Below are 16,034 nucleotides of genomic sequence, written 5' to 3'. Positions count from 1 at the left end.
GGGGAAATGATATGCAACAGCACACATGGAGGTTCCTCAGCATTGTTGCATTAATCATATGGAGAAATATTTTGCCTGGAAACGCCATGTCCCTATCACCATTCCGATAATGACAAGTTAATGTGTTCCCATTTAAAAATTCTGTCGGATATTCTTCGCAACAGTCATTGAATAGGCCTTGTATGCAGTATGTTGAGAAGAGAGGCCATTGGTAAGCAAGGGCTCTGTTGTATCGCTGACCAGCTAGAACGTTGTCCATGGTGCTGAACTGTGAATCATGTCTTCGCCTGCACTAACAACGGCTGTTTGAGTTTCCTCAGTACTTTTTTCTCCTTCATAGTTTTGACTCGTGGTTTGAAATAATGCGCACAGTCGAGATAGACTGCATGAGATCAACAGTTTCCTTTGCATCAGAAAACGTGGTTTATGTTGAATAACATTTTATATAATGTTCTACTGAAATATGAATACATTCATTTTGCTACTGCTTTGGCCTTCTATAAAACGCCAGGTTATACTTAAAGTCTACTTTTTTTTTTCGTTATACCTAAGCATCCAAATAACAGTTGGTGTCGCTGGAGACCACGTATATTTGTGTCTACTTTATTTCCAGGCTCCTCCTCCCGGTGTGGAGCATCAGTAGTCCATGAGTGCTTTGTGAGGAGAAACACGAATGGTGACGAGACGGAGAGGATAGGGCTACCTCTGCTACAAGAGGCACCCAAAGTGAACATGTTTGGGAATGCAAATGTCTTTGGCTGTGTTAATTTTGGAGCAGCGATGGGACGTGGAGGGCAAGGACTAACGATCTGGATACAAATAATCGCTTTGCTTTGTTTGTATGATTGGTCTGCGGCTCAGCTATCCTTCTCTGTTTCCGAGGAGGTGGACAAAGGCACGGTAGTGGGGAATCTCGCTAAGGATTTAAATATTAACATTCAAGAATTGGAAAAAAGGGATTTGCGGGTTGTATCGGGGAACTCTAAAAAATATTTCGAAGTGGATTTGAAGACTGGTGCTCTTTACGTTGTCAATAGGATAGATCGGGAGGAGCTTTGTCCACATACGGCAAAGTGTTCCCTGAACATAGAAGCCATTTTGAGCCATCCCGTTCATCTGCATCGCATAGAGGTTCAAATTATAGATATTAATGACAACGCACCATCTTTTCGTGAAAAGGTGAAGACTTTCAATATTTCGGAATCATCCTCCCCTGGTGAGAGGTACCTCCTTCCGATGGCAAACGATGCAGATATGGGCAGTAACTCGGTAAAGAGCTACAAGCTGAGTCCGAATGAATATTTCTCACTGGACGTACAGAGCGGCGGAGAGGACAGCGTGTCTGCCGAGTTAGTGCTGCAGAAAGCAGTAGATCGAGAAAAACAGTCTGTTATCCATCTTACATTGACTGCATTAGATGGTGGAAAGCCCCATACATCAGGAAATTTACAGATAATTGTAAATGTTATGGATGTAAATGACAATGTTCCAGTATTTAGTCAATCTCTGTATAAGGCCCGGGTCACTGAAAACGCCCCATATCAGACATCTATATTAACTGTAACTGCTACAGATTTAGACGAGGGAGTAAATAGTGAGATTGTGTATTCTTTCATTGAGAGGGGGAATTTCAATCCTGAAACGTTGTTTTCCATAAACCCGGATACAGGGGAAATGACTGTGAAGGGAGACCTAGACTATGAAGAGAACACTGCATATGATATTCGTATACAGGCAAAAGACAAAGGCACGCCTTCTCGTAGCGTACACGGTAAAGTGTTGGTGGAAGTAATTGATGTTAATGACAATATTCCTGATATTATAATCACGTCTCTTATGAGCCCAGTTAAAGAGGATGCTGAGATAGGAACAGTGGTCGCTTTGGTTACTGTGAATGACAAAGATGGGGGCAATAATGGCCTCACCAGTTGTAAAATCGTTGGGTCAGTGCCCTTTAAACTTAAGATAAACTACAAAAACTATTACTCTTTAATAGTTGATGGTCCTCTTGACAGAGAGAGTGCTTCTGAATATAATGTCACTATCTTAGCAAGTGATGAAGGGACCCCGCCTCTCTCCAGCACCAGTGTTATTACTGTTCACATTTCTGATGTCAATGACAACGCACCTCTTTTCTCAGAGCCCGTGATTAATGTTTATGTGAAAGAGAACAGTCCAGTTGGAGCTACTATCTATACAATAACTGCAGTTGATCCTGATATAGATGAAAATGCAAAAGTGACATATTCATCATTAGATGGTGGTTCAAAAACTGTTCCATTTTCGTCAGTTGTAAACATCAACTCAGAGACTGGAGATATAGTCAGCCTGCAGTCTTTTAACTTTGAGGAGTTCAAAACGTTCCAGTTTAAAGTTCAGGCCACAGACTCTGGTGTTCCTCCGCTCAGCAGCAACGTGACTGTGAATGTTTTTATCCTGGATGAGAATGACAACAGTCCCGGGATTCTCGCGCCCTATTCTGAGCACGGCTCCGTTAACAGTGAGAACATTCCCTATTCTGCTGAAGCGGGCTACTTTGTGGCCAAGATCCGGGCTGTAGACGCAGACTCTGGCTACAATGCGCTGCTTTCTTATCACATCTCTGAGCCCAAGGGAACCAACCTCTTCCGAATCGGAACCAGCACCGGGGAAATCAGGACTAAGAGGCGAATGAGTGACAATGACGTGAAGACTCACCCGTTGGTGGTGTTGGTTTGTGATAACGGAGAACCCTCCCTGTCAGCTACTGTGTCTATTGATGTAGTGGTGGTTGAAAGCACAGCTGACATCCAGACTCAGTTCAGACACGTGCCGATAAAGGAGGAGAGCTTCTCTGATTTAAACCTGTATTTGCTGATCGCCATTGTGTCGGTGTCAGTGATCTTTCTACTGAGCCTCATCAGTTTAATAGCTGTCAAATGCCACAGGACAGACGGCAGTTTCAGCAGGTACAGCGCCCCAATGATCACCACCCACCCTGACGGGAGCTGGTCTTACTCTAAATCTACTCAGCAGTATGACGTGTGTTTCAGCTCAGACACACTGAAGAGTGACGTAGTGGTTTTCCCCGCGCCGTTTCCGCCTGTAGATGCGGAACTGATCAGTATTAACGGAAGTGACACTTTTAGCCGGACTCAGACTTTACCCAACAAAGAAAAGGTAAGAGTGATGGCACATAAAACGAAGGGCTACTAATAATTTTAGTAGTGTAGTTTTAGTGTAGTGTAGTTTTTTTTCTATGGCAATGGTAAGTTTAGTTGATGGAGATTTGCATTAACCATTGGCGCCTTTTTTCTGCTATTCTTAATTTGCTACTTAACTCTGTGTCCTGTTAAGCATTTATTGAAACACTTGTCCACGGTGTTGACATTTTTTTAGAGCGCTCAACGATTCTTTCTTCAGCATTTACCCTAGTTTTCCATTCTTTCACATCCTTGTATATTAATACAGACATTAATATCCCCCTTTTGCTGGCATGTCAATAGTGTTTGTGGCTTTGATTCAGTTAATGGCACATCAAATTACTCACATTGGATTTTGTGTAGCTATTTTCCATTTCGTGAAAAACAATGATAATTGAATGACTTTTTATATCCTTTTCACCTTGTATTGCTCTTGTTTCTTGTCTTTTTTTCCCACAAGATGTCGCTATCAGCTCACAAGGTGTAAACACTTTAGTTTTGCGATGCTCCTCCCTTTTTGTGCAGGAGAGAGGGCTTGTAATTCTTTGTTCATCGTAGCTGTACAGAACATCCTCACTGTATGGCGGGGCTCTGATTTGGATGTGTCCTTACTAAGCAATGTTGGAATATCTTGTTTTTGAATCATTTGTGTAGCGGGATATCGACAGAATGTCACGACAAGGGAATATTTTTCACTGTCTGATTTATTATTTTGTTCCTGTATTCCACATATCGAGTGTCGCAGCAACACAGATTGTGTATTCTGTTACGGAGGAATCAAGCCCGGGTACCACTGTGGGACATTTAGCAAAAGATTTGCATCTAGACGTGCAAGAATTGGGAGCTCGAGGTTTCCAGATTTCAGGACCTAATATGAGGTATTTCGAGGTAAATGTTAAGACTGGGATTCTCTTGGTGAAAGAGAGAATAGACCGAGACGAGCTCTGCTCTCGGAATGTGAAGTGTTCTCTGGAATTGGAAGCCATTGTGAACTCTCCGTTGAATCTCTATCGCTTTGAGGTTAATATTTTGGATATAAACGACAACGCACCCTCTTTTCGAATACCAGGAATAATTTTGAATGTCTCCGAATCAGCTTTTCCAGGGGAAAGATTTACACTACCAAACGCCTATGATGAAGATGTAGGCAGTTACTCTGTTAAGGGCTATAAGCTGAGCCAAAATGAACATTTCTCGCTGGATGTACAGAATGGTGGAGAACAGAGTGTGTCTGCTGAATTAGTTTTGCAAAAAGCCTTAGACCGCGAGAAACAACCCGTTATTAAACTAACACTGACCGCTGTAGATGGAGGAAAACCTCCGAGATCGGGGACGTTACAGATCACTGTTAATGTGCAAGATGTTAACGACAACGTTCCCGTCTTTAGCAAGCCGTTGTACAAAGCCAGAGTGCCTGAAAACACGCCGCACGGTGCGACTGTGATTTCAGTGCATGCTCAGGATTTAGACGAAGGTCTTAACGGACGAATAGTGTATTCTTTTATCAACCACGACAATGATAATAATGTTGATATATTTGCCATTAATTCGATGACCGGGGAGATTACGGTAAATGGGGAATTGGACCACGAACAAAACAATGCAGTTGAAATTCGTGTCCAAGCGAAAGACAAAGGGCAAAGTCCAAGAGCTTCCCATTGTAAAGTACTCGTGGAAATCACAGATGTTAATGATAATCCACCAGAAATATCAGTCACATCTTTAGTCAACGTAGTCAGGGAAGATGCTCCCCTAGAGACAATGATTGGACTTATAACGGTGAAGGATAACGACGCAGGTAAAAATGGCGTTGTTCAGGTTAGAATAATTAATTCTCTGCCGTTTACAATTAAGAATACATATAAAAATCATTATTCTTTAGTAGTAGATGGACCTCTTGATAGAGAAAGAGCTTCTCAATATAATGTAACAATAATAGCTACTGACGAAGGGAGCCCGCCTCTTTCCGGCACCAGCGTTATTACAGTACACGTTTCTGATGTCAATGACAACCCACCTCGTTTTTCAGAACCAGTGATAAATATTTTTGTGAAAGAGAACAGTCCAGTAGACGCCATTATCTCTACCATAACTGCAAATGACCCTGACGTAGACGAAAATGCAAAAGTAACATTTTCTATAATAGATAGTAATCTTAAAACTACCCCAATAGCGTCAATGGTAAACATCAACTCAGAGACTGGAGATATAGTCAGCCTGCAGTCTTTTAACTTTGAGGAGTTCAAAACGTTCCAGTTTAAAGTTCAGGCCACAGACTCTGGTGTTCCTCCGCTCAGCAGCAACGTGACTGTGAATGTTTTAATCCTGGATGAGAATGACAACAGTCCCGGGATTCTCGCGCCCTATTCTGAGCACGGCTCCGTTAACAGTGAGAACATTCCCTATTCTGCTGAAGCGGGCTACTTTGTGGCCAAGATCCGGGCTGTAGACGCAGACTCTGGCTACAATGCGCTGCTTTCTTATCACATCTCTGAGCCCAAGGGAACCAACCTCTTCCGAATCGGAACCAGCACCGGGGAAATCAGGACTAAGAGGCGAATGAGTGACAATGACGTGAAGACTCACCCGTTGGTGGTGTTGGTTTGTGATAATGGAGAACCCTCCCTGTCAGCTACTGTGTCTATTGATGTAGTGGTGGTTGAAAGCACAGCTGACATCCAGACTCAATTCAGACACGTGCCGATAAAGGAGGAGAGCTTCTCTGATTTAAACCTGTATTTGCTGATCGCCATTGTGTCGGTGTCAGTGATCTTTCTACTGAGCCTCATCAGTTTAATAGCTGTCAAATGCCACAGGACAGACGGCAGTTTCAGCAGGTACAGTGCCCCAATGATCACCACCCACCCTGACGGGAGCTGGTCTTACTCTAAATCTACTCAGCAGTATGACGTGTGTTTCAGCTCAGACACACTGAAGAGTGACGTAGTGGTTTTCCCCGCGCCGTTTCCGCCTGTAGATGCGGAACTGATCAGTATTAATGGAGGAGACACTTTTAGCCGGACTCAGACTTTACCCAATAAAGAAAAGGTAAGATGTAGTTCTCCCCAACAGGCAAACCTGACTACAGGCCTCCTTTTGCCTATTAGTTAAGACTTTAAGTTAACTTTGTTATACACCGCCTTCTTCTGTATCTGTTTGGAATAGAGTTGCTAGGCCCTGGAAAGAGTCAAAATATTATATAGCATTTGTTCATTCTTCAGTCTACTTTCTCTGTATCATCTTTCTTGTCTCCAATGCTTGTATTGGGTACTATCGCTGTCCGTGGTGCTGAAAGTGTCCGGATTACTGAAAGCTCCCTTCTCAAAATTGTCACCGACCTCTTGGCCTCTATGACGTTACACCTGGTGGAAACTTCGTCTGTTTATGTCATAGGACATGGTGGGGACATTAGTTATTTTTAAACGTATATACACTTGATGGTTTGCCTAGTTGCCCTATTGCCTGTGTCTGTTTTTTAGTTTGTATCTCTCTTTAAAGCATAACATCTTATACTCTATATTTATCATAGATCTTAATGAAAACATTGGATATGTGCTCCTATTAACATTTCAAGACTTATCTGTATCTCTCTCTCTGTAGTCATAGATATTCAGACGGCAAAATGGGTATAAAAAAAAAAAAAATTTAAAAAGGAGCCTGTCCGTATTTCTGTTTTCAGGTAAATTATAGATTATAATGTGAATAGGTCTCTGATTTCGCTTTTCTTCAGTATATTCTACTCCTTTTTTCGACTGTGTTTCTCGTGATTTTCTATGAGTTTGTTTCCTTAGTGTCACAGCTTCTCTTTCCTATTATTCACCATTATCCTTTATCTCTCTGCTATGTTTTGGTCACGCCCTCCATTGTCTCTGAGATATTAATTGAAACATAGACTAATATGTGAGTGTTATTTGATATTGATTTTATTTGCCATGTCTTGTAGAGCAATGACTTATTCATTTTGCTATTTGATTTAGCACTCATATTGTAAATATTGGTCTGTTACAAACCAGCAAACTATATGCCAAAAGACACTTTCAGTTTAGCTAAGCTCATGTTAACCTTTTACTTCACGTCCTTTTGTCTAACATAAAACTGTTAGGAGCAATCGGGACTGCAGTTTAAAGCCGTGCAGTGCAAAGCAGTGTAGTATATTTTAAAATAGCATGCTTACAGCCTCCAAACACTATTGTTAATTCAAATCCACTACTGTTCTATCTTCAGCCCCTTCTCATGCTATTATTCTATACTTTTCCTTTCTCAGAGCTCCATATCCTCACTTATTTTCATCCGCAATATCAAGGTAGCCTACATGTACCCATGATTTCTCATTCATCTCACGCCTTTTCCTCCTTCTCTTCTTCCTCCATGCTGCCAGACCTCTCTCCCCTCCCCCTCCAGTTCGCCAGCCGTGTACTCTCCCCGTGGAAGGGGAGCAGCTGAGAAAAGTAACAGGGAATTAGTGGCCATTTCTCCAGACATGTGTGCTATCAGCCTGAGCACGCTGTAAACATGATTCCCTATATTTTCATTAACATCCTTAATGTGTGTCAGGGCAGCCCCTATCCGCTCATGCCGAGCAGCGTGTAAGCAGCTCAAGCATTCTGTTTTGACTAACAGGCAAAATTTGTCAATGTTAAATGCAGTGTCTTTTTATGCACAATGTGTTTGTCTGGCATTTATAGAGGATGTTAATTTGAACAATGCAATTTTTCTTAAGTAGCGCAGTGTGTTGAAATATTCTCGGTGAAGCTCAGCACACTCTGAGGCTGTGGAGCCACGATGCTCTGAGTGTCTTAGTCACTCAGACGATACCATGACCTCATTTCAGGGAGTGGTCCAGCACAAACAAACACGGCCTGATCTGTCAAAGCTCCGTTCGTTTGGTTGGTTCAGTGTGAAATGTCTCAGAGTGAACCGGGGCTCTCTGTGCTCACACATCGGCTTTGCATATTACAGGCGATGCGTATGTGTGTAAGTGGGTCAGCGTGTGCTTTAAAGATGGCAGCGCTCTCGATGCGCCATCTGAATCAAACTGTGTGCAGTAGGTGTTTTGCGTTTACTCCGATATATGTTGTGTACATTGCCAAGCTCGCTATGCCGCGTTAGCTTCAATGTGGTTCCTGAAACAATGCCCGGAGCTGTCTCTATGCGTAAGAGTGGTTCAGTATGTGCTCTGTACGCTGCAGCTCTCTGTGAGGGGGGAGGGGCCGGTAATTTTCCGCTATGCGCTGCAGCAGCAGCAGGGAGCTCTCAGTACCGGGGTGGCTCAGCTCGGCTCGGCTCTCCTTCCTGCTCCGCTCTGCGGCTGGGCGGGGCTGACAGCACCGGCAGCTCTGGTGTCAATCACAGCTAAACCGGTGGGGCGGGGCAAAGACCAGGGAAATAAGGCTTATCCATTTCTGTCACCGGTCACCGTGTCTGTTTGTATCCGTGTGTTTGTTGCAGTATTTTTTGTGTCTACGAGACTGTGTGTACCATAATAATGAACACATTATTGAAGAATAAGAACTATTGAAGGATTGTGAGAGTCATAATTCTTTAGCAGTGTGCATAAGAAGATGACTGTGGGTTTGAAGTGTGTATCAGATAAAAGCTTCTAACTCTGCTGCCCCCAATGCTGCAAAATGCATTCAATTATTGATTCACAGAGTACATTATCCTGGTTGAGGCAGACAGCTAAGTGGTTCACAGTCTAACAGGATTGCAGTGTTACAGAAGAGGCATTCACCTACGTAATTTTGGTTGAGTACACCCAGATAGGTTCAGCATATGGCACAAAGGCATGACCTGGAAATGTTCTCATCACCCTAACCTCTTTATCTTTTAATGGACGGTGATATAATAGCAATGTGGTTCATTGGAAAAACGCCAGTTCTTTGTTATTTCTATGGTTTTATTTGAAATTGATGTTCTGCCATTCAGAAAGACACACATACACACATGCTCTCTCACCCTCTCTTTCTCTCTCTCTTTCTCTGTCTCTCTCTGTCTTTCCCCCTCTCTCTCTCATACACACACACACACACCTTATGTATAATCACTTCCTGTTTTCTCCCTTACAAGGGCGTGTCCTTTGTGAGAGTGAGGTTAGCTCTGCTAGCTGAGGTTACCATGGAGACTGTTCTCAGCCGTAATGAAATGATGAACTAGTCTGTTTCCAGGGAGCTGCCAGTATGTACCCACCCCCACCCAGCCACCTACCCCAATATCTGATAGTGGGAAGCATGGAGGAAACAGGGTGGACACAATGGGAGACAGAGAGGTGGGGGGAGAGAGACAGAGAGAGAGAGAGGTATATACAGAGAGGAACATTTCTTGCTCTTGTGCTCCAAGTACCAATGTGTTAGAGATTTCCCTAAAATTGTTGAAAAAATACCAAGATTCCATGATCTCCCACATGAAGAGAAAATCTGTATCCTCTTAGAAGAAAACATGCAAACAGCCAAACTAGCTGCAGACCTTGTCCCAGCCTGCCATGCACCATCGTAAATCCTGTAATTTGTCAAATTTTAATTTCCTATATTATATCTCTTTTACATTATATTATTGCTGATTATTCATTATTCATTATGACATCATTATATTCCATTATACTTTTGTATGTTATGTTAATTTTTTTGTTTGTAATTGCTTACACATACTCTGATGACTATTGATACTCACTGTATGGTGAAGGGTCTGAGTATGGGAGAATCTACACTGTCGTGGTATTGACACACACACACACACACACACGCACGCGCACACACACACACACTGATACAAGGGGGAGGGTATTTTAATGTGAAAATGTAGATCTGTAGCATTGGCATTATAGGTTTCTGTGCTGTCATGCCAATAAAGCATATTTTAATTGAACAGAGAGAGAGAGAGACCACAGAAGTACAAATATAGTAACAGTCAGCGAGAAATACCAAGTGAAGAGCAGGGAAGTGAGCAAGCGGCAGAAAGGTGTGTGAGAGGAGAGAGAATTAGTATTAAAAAGGGAGTGGGCTGTAGAGGAAGACAGGAATACAGCAGCACAAGCACAAGCCTAGAGCGTGAGATGGTGAGGAAGCGAGAAAACGGGAGCTGCTGAGGATGAGACAGAGAAAAAAACACATTAAATACATGCCCAGCAGCGGAGTGAGAACATCACGGGCTTACAATTGGTCACAGATAAAAGGAAGAATTTATCGCCACCCTTCTCCCCCACTTCCACCACCCGTCCTCCATCTGTGCTCCCTCTTAGTGGCATCAGGATGTTGTTGCAGTCGTTAGATTAGCTTTGTCATGCTCAGAACCACGGGTTCCAGCCTTTCCCATCTGACGACGATACAAAGCCAGGGCATCCTAAGAGGGAAGTATCCAAAGCCTGCCTGCTCTTCCTGATAGCTTTGTTTACCGCCACAGCAAGAATCTGTTTGATTTATGCACAGGCAGAACCAGGACAACCGAGGCACTCTTTAACCCTTGCAAGGTCCCAGAGGGAGGGATTTGTGCTGTCTTTAGTTCTCGCATGCCCTTTAGCTTGAAAGAGAGGTGCACAAGGGATAGACACAAACAAACACACCCAGAGAATACATCCTCCCATACTGTGTACACCTGGGTAAAGGGATCATCATTAACATGAGACTTTGGATTGGAGATTTAAAAAAGTAAAGTTATTTTGCATGGAACAAGTAATAATGAAAAGGTACATAGATACCAATGGATTATAGAGCTATAACCACTCTGCTACATTTAAATACAATTAACCAGTCTGTATTTTGTATTTGAGGAGGTTTGCTTTCCAAAATGAGGTATCCACCATTTGAAATACGTGACACCTAGTCTGACAAAGTGATTGATAGTACAAAATTACAACAAATTATGGTACATTCTAAGGGAAAGTAGGTTGCTCAGGTCTTTTGTTGATAAAACAATAACCGTAGAGATATTGAATGCTTAAGTTCAGCTAGTGTTTGTTTTTTTTCCTAAAATGTATATAGCATTTTCTAATAGAACCCTTGATTTTGTTTGTCTAGAGCATGTGATGGCTTCTTCTTAAGGATGTGGTTGAATGGTGCATATCTCATAATGCTGTGGTAAATATTCTGGACCTGTAATACTCAATTTCTTATGCTCTAATATGAGGCTTGTCCTTGAACTGAAAGCAGACAGAGGTAGATTCTTTCATCCAGTGTCCTCTGCTCTTTCTCCTCTCACCTCTGGAGGGGGCCTGGCAGTCACTGTATTGCAAATGAGAGGAAATGACTGCCAGTGCACTCTGATGTGCTCTCTCGTGTCTCTCTCTCTCTCTCTCTCTCTCTCTCTCTCTCTCTCTCTCTCTCTCTCTCTCTCTCTCTCTCGCACTCTGATGTGCTCTCTCTCTCTCTCTCTCTCTCTCTCTCTCTGCTTAATGAGGGAGCAGTGTGGTGGACGGGCGGCGGGATATGATCACGTGTCCTCTCCGTGTAGTACCAATTTAGTCCAATAGAGGGACCAATTTCACTGTCTCTCCACCTCTCCTCCCACTTGCCCAGGCTACCTCTCCCACTTTCACTTAGGAGGATTAAATTTGCAGTGTTTTTGACAATGAGACAATTTTGTATTTAACTTTTCTTTTACAATGTACCATTTACAAAGGACAACATGAATGTCCTTTAATGTAAGAGCATATAAATTGCTATTGTGGTTGTGAAATGTTTTCACTCCCTCTCCCCCCTCTGTATTTTGATTTTACATTTACCATGACCACCAAGGGCAATCTTTAAAACAATTAATTTTGTATAGTTAAGTGTTCTAGAATGCCTCTCTGTGCTATCTCTTGTGTGAGAATAAGGCTGTTTTGTCACTTTCCTTTTTTTAGTGCTGATTTCTTTTAATTGTGAAGGCACTTTTTCCTGGCACCACAGACACTGCAATTAGCTGTCCGCCTACACAACAGCCAGCAGATATTTCCCCTCTCTCACTCTCAATCTTTCTCTCTTTCTCTCTAATGCAGCATGAAGAAAAATACAAATATAATCAGTGACTTTACTTTTATACTTTTATGAATAACAACTTCATCCAAAATCCAACAGACAATATAATATAATATGTACTGTATATAATAACATAATCACTTAAAGTGGCAGTAGCCTGAACATTAGAGAAACAAACTTGTGACTAGAATGACATTGGTTCGAAACCTTGGGCCAGCTGTGCTTGGTGGTGAAAGTGAATAAGTACTTTATTCTCCATCAAGAACTACTACCAACATGCTTTTAAATAAGGCACTCACTGAACTTCCCCTGTAGAGTTGCTCATTGGCCAACACTGAGACTGTACTCAATAACCTCCATGTGTGAGTGCCTGCATTAGTGTAACACATCTTCATCCCCTACAACTAATCTCCAACACCATTGCTGTAAGTGCATCTACTTATATTAAGGCCACTGTTGGCTGTTGTATTCACATGTTCACTGCCATTTAAGGAAACTGGTCAACCAGACTGACTTTGTCTGGATGGGTTTCAGTGAGACCATCACTTGCATCCCACAGCACAGCAGACCAGAAAACAAATAAGACACAACAATGAGAGAATGAGAGGAAAAATGAGCGAGATGGTCTGTCCAGACACTCAGACACTACATGAGCCTCAAAGTAATCATCTGTCCTTGTCCAGTGGTTGTTGGCTTATGTGCTTGTGTTTTATATGCTGTGTGGTGTGTGTCTCTGTGTGTGTGTGTGTGTGTGTGTGTGTGTGTGTGTGTGTGTGTGTGTGTGTGTGTGTGTGTGCGTGTGTTTGTGATGGGGGGGTCTGTTGGGAGCCTGGGTGTGTGTGTGTGCCCTTTGAGTTCGCATGATTGCCTCTGTTTGTATATGTGTCGAGTGAGGGAGTGACAGACAGAGGCCTGCCCAGCCATGACCCCTTTCTCTGTGGATCTCTGCTGTCCGGGACATCTGACTCACTGAAAAGGGGGGATTCCACATGGCATAACAGACGCTTAGGGGAGGCAATACGAATGGCTTTTAGAGCAGGCGATTACAGCATTAATGAGAGTGAGTCTTAGTGATGGCAATGATATTAATATGGCGACCATCTTGCATAATGGATGGAGCGGGGGATGTTAATATTCTGGCAGCGAGAAGCTCCTTGTGCAGAGTGGAGGGAGTCAGAACTCTTTACTCTGTAACTCTACACTCGTTCATTCTCTCTCTCTCTCTCTCTCTCTCTCTCTCTTCCTATATATGTATATATACATATATATATATAGGCCTATATACTTTTTTTTTTTTTTAAGGCATAAGCTCCTGTGTTTGCATTTCAGATCCCCGTGTGTCCCTCAGCCCAGCTCTCAGCTGGAACAGCGGATGTCTAAGACACATGTGCAGCTGGAGACACTGAAGAGTCTCCAGCTGCGAGAGGCGATGAAAGAGAGAGAATGGAGGGGGGAGGAGTGTACAGAGTAGTCAAGGTCAGGAAAAATGATTGGGAGCTTGGATCGGGATAATGACATCTGAAACTGAAACACCTTGTGGTCATTTGAGACAAAATGAAGATAAAATAAATATTTGGAAGTGGGAGCCAATTAGGTCTGTGATGTCGATGTTTGTTGTAGCATAACAGGCGTCTGTTTGTCTGCCGGTGGAATAATGGAGATAACTTAATCCGCAGCCCCCTTGAGTGAAAAATGAAATAATCCACAGCTCTGCGGCGCTCAATTAACGCTGGAACAGATGGGTGTGATTCAAACAGGTATGTGGAGAGAGAGCTATTTGTTACGTGCTTTTGATTTGGGCAACGGTTCAGGAGACAGAAAAACAGAACAGGGAGAGAGGAGAGAAAGAGAGAGAGGTGGAAAGGCCAAGTGTAAACCCAGCGGCGTGTGTAATTGACGAGATAACAGTCGCCTCTTCATTTTTGCCTCATATTGCCAAACATGGAGGTCCACACACCCCACCGGGAAAATCTGCTAAATGTCACGGGTAGCGTGGCGGCTCCGCTGGTCAGTAGGGAAATAATATTCAGATAAACCCATAGCAAAAAGAACTTTAGTAATCCTACAGGATACGATATAAATATAACAGCAAAATTATAAGTCCCTACACATATAAATATATTGTGCGAATTTGACAGTGATACCATATGAGATTTTTTTTTAAAAAATACTATAACGTAGGCTACGACTAGGTCATTATAAACTCAACGAGTACAGATATATTATAATGATAACATCCATAGGAGATTAAAAGATACCATTATGTAGCCTACGATTGGATCATTAGCCTATAAACACACTATGGAGCACAGCAGACATGACTTAAGCCCTTACAAGATTATTATAGGAATATTATAGTAATTTTTCGTTAGTGAAAACATGCCTGTGCAGTCATCACTCCAATTTATGGACATTTAGGTATCGCTTCTCCAACTCCCAGCACGCCACCTCGTCGTCGTCGCCTTGGAGTGTGAAGAGTCGCTCCGTTATCTGCCCATCCACTAGCAGCATCCGAGTGACACTGTCTTCTCTCCGTCTCCCGGGTTGCCAACCGCTGTCATCGCCGTGGGCAGACCGGGCGTGGGTGAGAGTGGCAGCTGCAACAGGAGACGGAAGAGGTTACGTGGGCGGTGGACGCACATAGTGGCCCAGTGGCCGGGGTGAATCAACATGGCTCAGGGTCTCACAAGGCCACTTCATAGCATAAAACATAGCCAAAAAAAAATATGCTCGTTTTATGAGTTCTGATGAATCACAATAAAATGTTTTAATGTAGGTAGACTTCTAAATGCAGTCATTATTAAGAATACCAAATTAATTTATATTAAAATGAGATTATCATTTCATCAGTGCAAGACTATTTCAATTTCAATCTCAGTAGAGGCTACTGCATGACTCAATGCATTAACTGAAACCTAGACGAGACTAAAACCTAGATTCACTAGGGCTACATACACGAATTAAGCTGCAGTGTGTAGTTAGTCTTGGTTATGTTCCTTCGTATGCAGAGATGAAATTAAACAGTGTCAAAAGATCTGCTGATTGCGTTAGGAGTAGGGGCCCACCTAATTGAATCGAATCCGATTTAAATTGGAATTTCATTGAGGTACATGAGTTCTAAGGCTGGAGTAATTAGGAGCAGAGCCACAGCAAGATGATTTGAGTGTTAATGCCACTTCCTGACCACCTGCGACCACACATGCGCTGTTGAACCCTCCGTCTGCCAGTTACAGCTTTAAAACTCAAAAAGCTTGTAGCTGGATAAGATTCATCTCAGAATGCGTGTCTTGTCACCTGAGATGGAAACGCCGATGGCTCTGATTTTCCTGTACTGCCACGCATAGTCTGAGGTCAACTGTTAATGGATCAGTGAAAATCTGTCAAACGGCCAGGCGACTCGCTAGCTCGAATTTGTCTATTAAAATCCGTGAAGCTATTAAATTAACTTTGTGATCGTTCCACCTAAAGCAGGCTATAAAACCGATGGGAGTAGGCTAATGTGTGTATAAAAATCCTTCCAAGACATCACATGGTCATTTAAAGCCATAGTTGTGGCGAACCTCTTTGTAAGTACTGTGGCAAATAGCGCTTTGGTTCGTTCGGGAGATTGAAATAGTAAAGTTAACATTTTCTGTGCAATTTACGTCGTGCATACAACTGCATGTTTCTATAATTACTGTCTGTCAGGAGATGCCAGCGTAGTTTATCTTGACAGATGTGGAAAGGGGCTAAGTCCAGAACATCTTGTCAGTGACCCGGTTAGCGCCGTCACCCCGAATGAACAACCCCATGACAACACAGGCTTCGTGGGTTATGAGGGAATGAACCTGTGGCGCAACGCAAACTGAAATTAAAGCAGCATACACGCCCTTGTGCGGTCAGAGTGTAAGCCACCCCAGCTGTC

The 16,034-nt window shown here is 42.8% G+C and overlaps 1 protein-coding gene and 1 pseudogene across 1 annotated transcript in view; both read left to right on the top strand.

The window, feature by feature from the left end:
- Window positions 1-16,034, top strand: part of LOC139916068 (protocadherin alpha-C2-like) — a 44,074-nt gene that overhangs the window by 2,561 nt on the left and 25,479 nt on the right. The gene's annotated exons all lie outside the window — the stretch shown is intronic.
- On the top strand, window positions 733-3,669 carry LOC139916066 (protocadherin alpha-2 pseudogene; annotated as a pseudogene).

The sequence above is a fragment of the Centroberyx gerrardi genome, chromosome 16 (assembly GCF_048128805.1).
Source record: "Centroberyx gerrardi isolate f3 chromosome 16, fCenGer3.hap1.cur.20231027, whole genome shotgun sequence".
Lineage (NCBI taxonomy): Eukaryota > Metazoa > Chordata > Actinopteri > Beryciformes > Berycidae > Centroberyx > Centroberyx gerrardi.
The sequence above is the reverse complement of the archived record's forward strand: the minus strand, read 5'-3'. Positions and strand labels throughout refer to the sequence as shown.